Source organism: Medicago sativa, chromosome 1 (assembly GCF_051527215.1).
Source record: "Medicago sativa cultivar Bolivia chromosome 1, Bolivia_mono, whole genome shotgun sequence".
In the NCBI taxonomy this organism is placed as follows: domain Eukaryota; kingdom Viridiplantae; phylum Streptophyta; class Magnoliopsida; order Fabales; family Fabaceae; genus Medicago; species Medicago sativa.
This window is the reverse complement of record NC_140749.1, coordinates 32,977,144-32,985,911: the sequence shown is the minus strand read 5'-3', so window position 1 is coordinate 32,985,911 and position 8,768 is coordinate 32,977,144. Positions and strand designations below refer to the sequence as shown.

Sequence of the window (8,768 nt, the reverse complement as noted above, 5' to 3'; positions counted from 1 at the left end):
TGACTCCTTCAACGGAAGAGCCATATGCTATTATTGTGTATCCAACGGTTGAAGATGAAGATTTTGAAATCAAGCCTGCCCAACTTAAAATGGTGCAGCAAAATTATTTTTCGGGATCCCCCGATGAGGATCCTAATCTCCATATCTCAACCTTTTGGCGGCTCACCGTAACATATAAGAAAAACCAAGAAACATTGAGACTACATCTCTTCCCTTTTTCTCTAAAAGACAAGGCTCTCAATTGGTTCCATTCCCTAAGAGTTGGTTCCATCACTTCATGGGACCAATTGAAGCGTGAATTTCTCATCCGTTTCCTTCCCCCATCAAAAATCTGCCAACTAAGGGCAAAGCTTTTTCAATTTACTCAAAAAGAGGGGGAATCTCTTCATGATTCATGGGGACGTTTTAAGGATATGCTTAAACTTTGCCCCCTCCATGGACTAGAGGAATGGTTGATCATCCACACTTTTTACAATGGTTTATCTCATGCTACTAAAATCTTTGTTGATACAGCTGCAGGTGGTGCTCTAATGAACAAAGACTTCGAAACAGCCTATGCGTTGATTGAAGACATGGCTCGAAATCTCTTTCTATGGACTGATGAAGAGCTCGCTACAAAATCTTCACCCTCCAAAAAGAGGGCAGGTATGTACGAAGTCTCTAACTATGACCACCTTGCTTCTAGGATTGATGCACTAACCCACAAATTTGAAAAGCTTAATGTTAGTGATACTACTCCTACATCGCCTTGTAAAACATGTAGTGAATGCAAACTAGGTAGTGTTGAGCAAATAAACTTTATTCAAAACAACCAAGGGGTAAGTTTTGACCAAAGCCCTAATGAAAATCCCTTGGTTCAAGGAACAACAACACCAAGTTATGCTAATGACCAAAAGGTTATTCAAAAGTCTAATCTTGAACTTTTAATGGAAAATTATCTTCTTAACCAATCCGAGCAGCTCAAGGAGCTTGCAAATCAAACTAGACTTTTGAATGACTCTTTTGTTTCACTTACATCAAAAGTAGAATCTATCTTCTCTCACAACAAGGTCCTAGAGGCTCAGCTCTCTCTAGTTGTTCAATTTTGCCAACCTAGAATGAACGCCGTTACACTTAGGAGTGGTAAGCAATTAGAAGACCCCTTAAGAGTCAAGCCTAGTGAGGAAGAGACTAGTGAACCACAAGGTGAGATGGCTAAAGAAGAGAGTGAGAAACCACAAAGTGAGGAAGTTACACTACCTCCCTTCAAACCAAAGATTCCTTTCCCTCAAAGATTTGCCAAGTCTAAGCTTGATGAGCAATTTAAAAAATTCATTGAAATGATGAATAAAATCTACATTGATGTTCCCTTCACCGATGTCCTAACTCAAATGCCCACATATGCTAAATTTTTAAAAGAAATTCTTTCAAAAAAGAGAAAAATTGAGGAAAGTGAAACGGTGAACCTTACGGAGGAATGTAGTGCCATCATCCAAAATAAGTTGCCACCCAAGCTTAAGGATCCAGGAAGTTTCTCAATACCTTGTGTCATAGGGTCTGAAATAGTAAAGAGGGCAATGTGTGACTTAGGAGCCAGTGTCAGTTTGATGCCTTTATCTCTTTATGAGAGATTGGGATTGGGAGAGCTTAAGTCAACTAGAATGACCCTACAATTAGCAGCTCGTTCCCTTAAGTATCCAGCTGGAATCATAGAGGATGTCCCTGTCAAGGTAGGAGAAGTCTACGTCCCTACAGACTTTGTTGTGATGGAAATAGAGGAGGATAACCAAGTACCCATACTTTTGGGAAGGCCCTTCCTTGCTACCGCTGGGGCTATAATTGATGTTAAACATGGGAAATTGGAATTTAATGTTGGTGAAGATACTGTTGAATTTGAACTTGCTAAACTTATGAAAAATCCCTCCATTAAAGACTCTTGTTGCATGTTTGATATAATTGACCGTTGTGTGAAAGAATGCTCCTTAGCATCAACTACACATGATGGTTTGGAGGTATGCTTGGTTAGTGATGCAGGTACAAAGCTAGAAGGAGATGCCAAAGCCTACGAGGAGTTATTGAATGAAAACCCTCCCATGAAAGGCTTGGGCATGGAAGAATTAATGAAAGAAGAAGCAGCCCCTCTACCAAAAGAGGCGCCAAAGGTGGGACTCAAACCACTCCCACCAAGCTTGAGGTATGAATTCTTGGGCCCTAACTCAACCTACCCTGTTATTGTGAATGCAAACTTGAATGAGGTAGAAACTGAAAAATTACTCTATGTCCTCAAGAAATACCCTAAGGCTATAGGTTATACCATTGATGACATTAAAGGAATAAACCCCTCATTATGTACACATAGGATACTACTTGAGGAGGACTATAAGCCCTCCGTTGAGCACCAAAGAAGGTTAAATCCTAACATGAAAGAAGTTGTGAAAAAGGAAGTCTTAAAACTCCTAGATGCAGGTGTTATTTATCCAATTTCTGATTCTAAATGGGTTAGTCCAGTTCAAGTTGTACCTAAAAAGGGTGGTCTCACTGTTATTAAAAATGATAAAAATGAATCCATTGCAACTAGAACCGTCACCGGTTGGAGGATGTGTATTGACTATAGGAAGCTTAACAAAGCAACCCGTAAAGATCACTTCCCACTCCCTTTTATAGACCAAATGTTAGAAAGGTTAGCAAAGCATTCACACTTTTGTTACTTAGATGGCTATTCCGGATTCTTCCAAATACCCATCCATCCTAATGACCAAGAGAAAACTACCTTCACATGCCCTTTTGGCACTTTTGCCTATAGGAGAATGCCCTTTGGTCTTTGCAATGCTCCCGCTACTTTTCAAAGATGCATGATGTCTATCTTTTCTGATTTTGTTGAAGATATAATGGAAGTTTTTATGGATGATTTTTCTGTGCATGGATCCAGTTTTGATAATTGCTTAACTAACCTGGAAAAAGTTTTAGAAAGATGTGAACAGGTGAACTTAGTGCTGAATTGGGAGAAATGCCACTTCATGGTAAGAGAAGGAATCGTCCTAGGACACTTAGTTTCTGAACGAGGTATAGAGGTAGACAAAGCAAAAATCGAAATTATTGAAAAAATGTCTCCTCCTACCTCAGTAAAGGAAGTAAGAAGTTTCCTAGGACATGCCGGATTCTACCGCCGTTTCATTAAAGACTTTTCTTCAATCACTAAGCCACTAACAAGTTTGCTCCTTAAGGATGCAGATTTTGTGTTTGATGATGCATGTCTAAAAGCATTTTGCAGGTTAAAAGAAGCTTTGGTCACTGCCCCAATCATACAACCGCCAGATTGGAACTTACCTTTTGAAATAATGTGTGATGCAAGTGACTATGCAGTTGGGGCCGTGTTGGGACAAAGAAAAGATAAGAAGATGCACGCCATTTATTATGCAAGTAAGACCCTTGATGGGGCACAGGTAAATTATGCTACAACTGAGAAGGAACTATTAGCAGTAGTCTATGCTATTGACAAATTCAGGCCATACTTGGTAGGATCAAAAATCATTATTTACACAGATCACTCGGCAATAAAATATTTGTTAAACAAGAAAGATGCCAAACCAAGATTGATCCAATGGATTTTGCTTCTCCAAGAATTTGACATTGAAATAAAGGATAAAAAGGGTACTGAAAATGTTGTAGCTGATCACCTGTCCCGCCTTAGGGAACCCAATGAGGATGAGTTGCCTTTGGATGATTCCTTCCCGGATGACCAACTCTTCTTATTGGCACAAACTAACACACCTTGGTATGCAGATTTTGTTAATTTTCTTGCAGCAGGAGTACTACCACCTAACTTGAACTACCAGCAAAAGAAGAAATTCTTCCATGATCTCAAGCACTACTATTGGGATGAGCCTTACCTCTTCAAAAGAGGCTCGGATGGAGTTTTTAGAAGATGCATCCCTGAAAGCGAGGTAAGTAGTATTCTTCACCATTGTCACTCCTCCTCCTATGGTGGCCACGCCAGTAGTCAAAAAACTTCTTTTAAAATACTTCAATCTGGTTTCTGGTGGCCATCACTTTTTAAGGATGTGCATCTCTTTGTTTCTAAATGTGACAATTGTCAACGCACCGGTAATATTACTAAAAGGAATGAAATGCCCTTAAACAACATCCTTGAAGTTGAAATTTTCGATGTATGGGGTATTGATTTCATGGGGCCATTTCCTTCTTCTTTTGGTAATCAATACATATTGGTGGCTGTTGACTATGTGTCCAAATGGGTTGAGGCCGTTGCTTCCCCCACCAATGATGCACATGTAGTTATGAAATTGTTCAAAAAGGTTATCTTTCCAAGGTTTGGGGTGCCAAGGGTTGTCATAAGCGATGGAGGGTCTCACTTCATTTCTAAACACTTTGAAAAACTTTTACAAAAATATGGAGTGAAACATAAAGTCGTAACACCCTATCACCCGCAAACTAGTGGACAAGTTGAGGTCTCAAATAGACAAATAAAGGCCATTCTTGAAAAGACAGTTTCTATCTCTAGGAAAGATTGGTCAAGTAAGCTTGATGATGCTCTTTGGGCCTATAGAACAGCTTACAAAACTCCCATTGGAATGACTCCTTTTAAGCTAATTTATGGGAAATCTTGTCACCTCCCGGTTGAACTTGAGCACAAAGCTTATTGGGCAATTAGGAACCTTAACTTGGACCCAAAACTAGCCGGTCAAAAAAGGAAACTTCAACTAAGTGAGCTAGAAGAACTTAGGTTAGATGCCTATGAAAATTCCCGCATTTACAAAGAAAGAACAAAAAAATGGCATGATAAACATATCCTTAAAAAGGACTTCAAAGTTGGTGACCTTGTACTACTCTTTAATTCTAGGATGAAGCTCTTCCCAGGAAAACTAAGGTCTAGGTGGTCTGGTCCGTTTCAAGTCCGCAAGGTCTATCCCTATGGGGCTATTGAAATCTTTTCTGAAAAAACCGGACCATTCAAAGTTAACGGACAAAGGCTAAAAGTTTACAATGTAGGAGAAGGAACTGAAGTAGTGGCTGCTTGGAAACTTATTGATCCACCTTAAAGTTGTTTTTCTTTTTGTCAAGCTAATGACATTAAAAGAGCGCTTCGTGGGAGGCAACCCACGCATTTAATTGCTTTTGTTTTGTCTTTCTTTGTTTTCAGTTGTTTTGTAGGTAATTGTCCAAGTGTGATTCGAAGAAATCACGAAATTGAAGAATTTTGAAGACCTCCTTACCAGAAGGTTGGCACGGCCCGTGCTGAGGTTGGCACGGCCGTGCCATGGTTTTTGAAGAAAAAAAGGCAGGAGCCACAGAGTGTTGGCACGGCCGTGCCAGATTGCAGACTCCAAAACTCCAATTTTTTGCTGTTTATAACACATTGTGAGCTTTCTGCACCCCTTCTTCTTCTACTCCTTCTTTCTTCTTCTTTCTTCTTCTTCTTCTTCTTTTTAATTTCTTTTTCTTTGAATCATTGAGGACAATGCTTCCCCTAAGTGTGTGTGTGTGTGGGGGGGGGGGGGGGGCTAATAAAGTGTCTAGAGTCGTAGTGTTCCCAGACTCCCTTGAACTTTATTCTTTTGTTTTGTTTTTATAGCAAGAGGCATGACTAGTAGCTTGTTTTTAATGTAAAAAATGGCATGAAAATTTTTGTTTTGTCTCTTTCTTAAAGGTTGCCTCTTGTACATGAAAGTAGTTTCTTGTGTTTCTTATGTTCTTGTTATACCCATGTCATGTTTTATTGTGAAAATCTCCAATGAGAAAAGCACCCGGTTGCAATCCTTGAGTAAATGTATGAATAGGTATTTTAAGGAACACGTATCTTTAGTGTTAACTTAGACCCTTTAAAGTCTTAAGAGTAAAAGTAGTATAAGTTTGTGTGGGAAAATTAATCAAATTATTCTTAATTGTATATTCTTATTAATTTGTTAATGTTAAATGGGGCGGGAGAATGGCACCAACATATGGGGGAAAGGACAATTACATCCTAACTTCCTAATTGTGGTGGTGACTCCTTAATTTGAACTTAAAGTGAAACAAATTCATCAATGCTAGGGGGAAAGGACAATTACATCCAAAAAGACTTCCTACGCGGAGATGAAACAAATAAATAATTTTGCAGCACTGCTTAGGGTGATTTTGAATCTAGGGGGGAAAGGACAATTACATCCGAGAAGACTTCCTACGAGGATAGATAGCCCCTAAGCATCTGCAGCCCCTTGTGCTTAATTGTTAAATTAATTCAATCTTAACTTAAATTCCCATCACTCTTATATGAAATGAAGAAAGGACTTTTCTCGGTTACTTTAGCATTAAGGATAGAACCTATTCCTCATAATATCTGTCTTATACAGGAGCAAGAAAAGGGTTGGACTGCACACACACACTCACTTGAGACTTGATGTTGGGTAGAATAGGTTCATGAGAAGTGTTTGAAGTTGTAATTAGTGTACTTGAAGCAAAGCCTTTCTTTTGAGACATTTGTTCTTAATATTGCCATAATCAAATCTTTTGTTGCTGCTATGTCTGTTGCCTTTTGCTTGAGGACAAGCAAAGATTCAAGTGTGGGGGAGTTTGATGAGTCATAGATAGTCTTATTTATTGCCTTATTTAGTTTAGTTTTATTTTAGATTTGATTTTATTTTATTGCATTTTATTTTAGTTTAGAATATTTTACTTCAAATTATGTTTTATTTTATTTTAGGAATAAATATATGGTGGAAGGTGCCTTGGAGCAAAAGAAAGAGGACTGGAACAAATACAGCGCAAGAATACGAAGATACGGGACAAAAATATGTCCCCCCAAAGTCAGAAGCTTGGCACGGCCCGTGCCAACATGTGGCACGGCCGTGCCCGTCTCCAGGACCTGTTTTGCTGCTTTTCTTCAAGCCCAAGTTACCCTGTTGCAGCTTTACCGTTTTATCCTTTTAGTTGCTTAGTTTCTAAGTCAGATGTAAAGCTATAAATAGAGTAGCTCTCCACCATAAACAATCATGCTTTACTTTGTTTATTTCAATTGCTATTTTAATAAAAGTCTTTATTTTCCCTTTTACTTTCTCTACAATTTACTTTACTGTTATTTTCTCTCTTCTTCCCCCATGTCTACGATGAACATGAGTGAGTAGGCTTCTTCGTCTTGGGATTATTGGGGAGTCTAATGACTCAATCCTAAACAAAACATGTCTAAACCCTAATTTTTATGTAACCCTAATTTCTAATCTAGATTCACCGTCTTAACGTGGATTAACAATTATCAAACTGTGGAAGCGAAAGCGGAGGGTTTGATAATGGTTAATCCATCATCCCAAACATCAATTCATAAATCGAGAGCGGAGTCTTGATGTTGGAACAAGTGAATCTAGACAATAGTTGCAAAACAGTGAAATAGTCTTTGCAACTATTGAGACAAAGAGTAGTTTCAATCCTCTATGCATCTTCTAGTAATCATGTCAGTGAAATAGGCTTGGTTGCTAGAAGTAAACTCTCACCGGACCTTCATCGGAAAGGTGAGGGGCTAAGGGAAACCGGTCTTTAGAAATTAGTGTGTAAATCATGAAATTAGATGTTTAGGTTTTGTCTAGTGAAGGATTAGTCATTATGATGAACCAATGATCCTAAGGCCCTTTATTATTATTGTTTTTACCTTCAGCAATCAAACTCTCTTTCATTAACTTTCTCTCCTCTAATCATTCACTAAAAGTTAATTAAGTTGAACAACTCCCTAGCGGAACGATAACTCTACTTACTACTATTACTTCGATAGGCCGTGCACTTGCGGTTTGGCCCTATCAAGATGAATTAAAATCTATCAATAGTGTGCTAAATAAAATTAGGAGGTAAATGGTCTTTTTGAGACCTCTTTGCGGGGAATGTTCGAATAAAATCAACATCATCGAGTGAATTTTGTTGTGCGAGTGTGAAAAATATTTGAGTTTGGCCAATTTTATTTATTTTTAAGTGAGTTAATGGGCTATTGGGTTGGACCTAGTATAAAGAAAGTATCGATTGAGCTCAGACGAGTGTCCGGGGTCGCCGGGCAGTGTCTCCGCCACTGCCTTTGTGGGTGGCATAAATTTATAGTATATTCAAGTCGATAGGTAAGAGATGGTTTTACCATGGAGTTGGTTTTATCGATTGATCTATTTTGTTTATTTTTCACCATTATGCTCACCCTGGGAATAAAGGTGTCAAATGGGCTGACCCAACTATATAAATGGGCCAGCCCGACCAACCTCATTTATAATTGGTCCGCAAATTCTATAGTCCGACCCGGCCCATATGGGTTATGGGCCAGCCCGACCCCATCGGTTTATGTTTTATTTTTTAAATTTATTCACTCTTTTTTATTTACTCACCACTATTTTTTGCTAAAATATGATTGGATGAACATAATAATGTAAATAATTTTTACATTAACATTGAATAATATTAAACTCTAGATTATTCCTTCAGTTAAATCAAATTAATAATTTATAACCTTTAATTTTTTTTTTTAAAAACAAAAAAAAAAGCTTTAAAATTTTAAAACCTTAAGTTAAATTCATTCATATTTATTAAGTTAATTTATTTAAATATTTTTTTTAATAATAAATTTTAAATTAGTTGATAATTTTTAGAAAAATGTACTGTTTTTTAAACAAAAATAAAATGAAATATCGATAATGGGCCGACCCAAAGCCCGATGGGCAAGCAGGACCTGACTTTTGTGTGGGTCAAATGGGCTTGGGCTAAAAAAGTCTAAGTGCATTTTTGGGCTAGCTTTTTAGGTCCGACTCGGCCCAAAATATGGGTTAATG

The 8,768-nt window shown here is 38.0% G+C and overlaps 1 non-coding gene across 1 annotated transcript; it reads right to left on the bottom strand.

The window, feature by feature from the left end:
* Positions 1-335: 335 nt before the first annotated feature.
* LOC146954424 (small nucleolar RNA R71) lies at positions 336-442 on the bottom strand. The gene has a single exon (XR_015025229.1). It is a non-coding gene; the product is annotated as a small nucleolar RNA R71 (small nucleolar RNA).
* Positions 443-8,768: the final 8,326 nt, after the last annotated feature.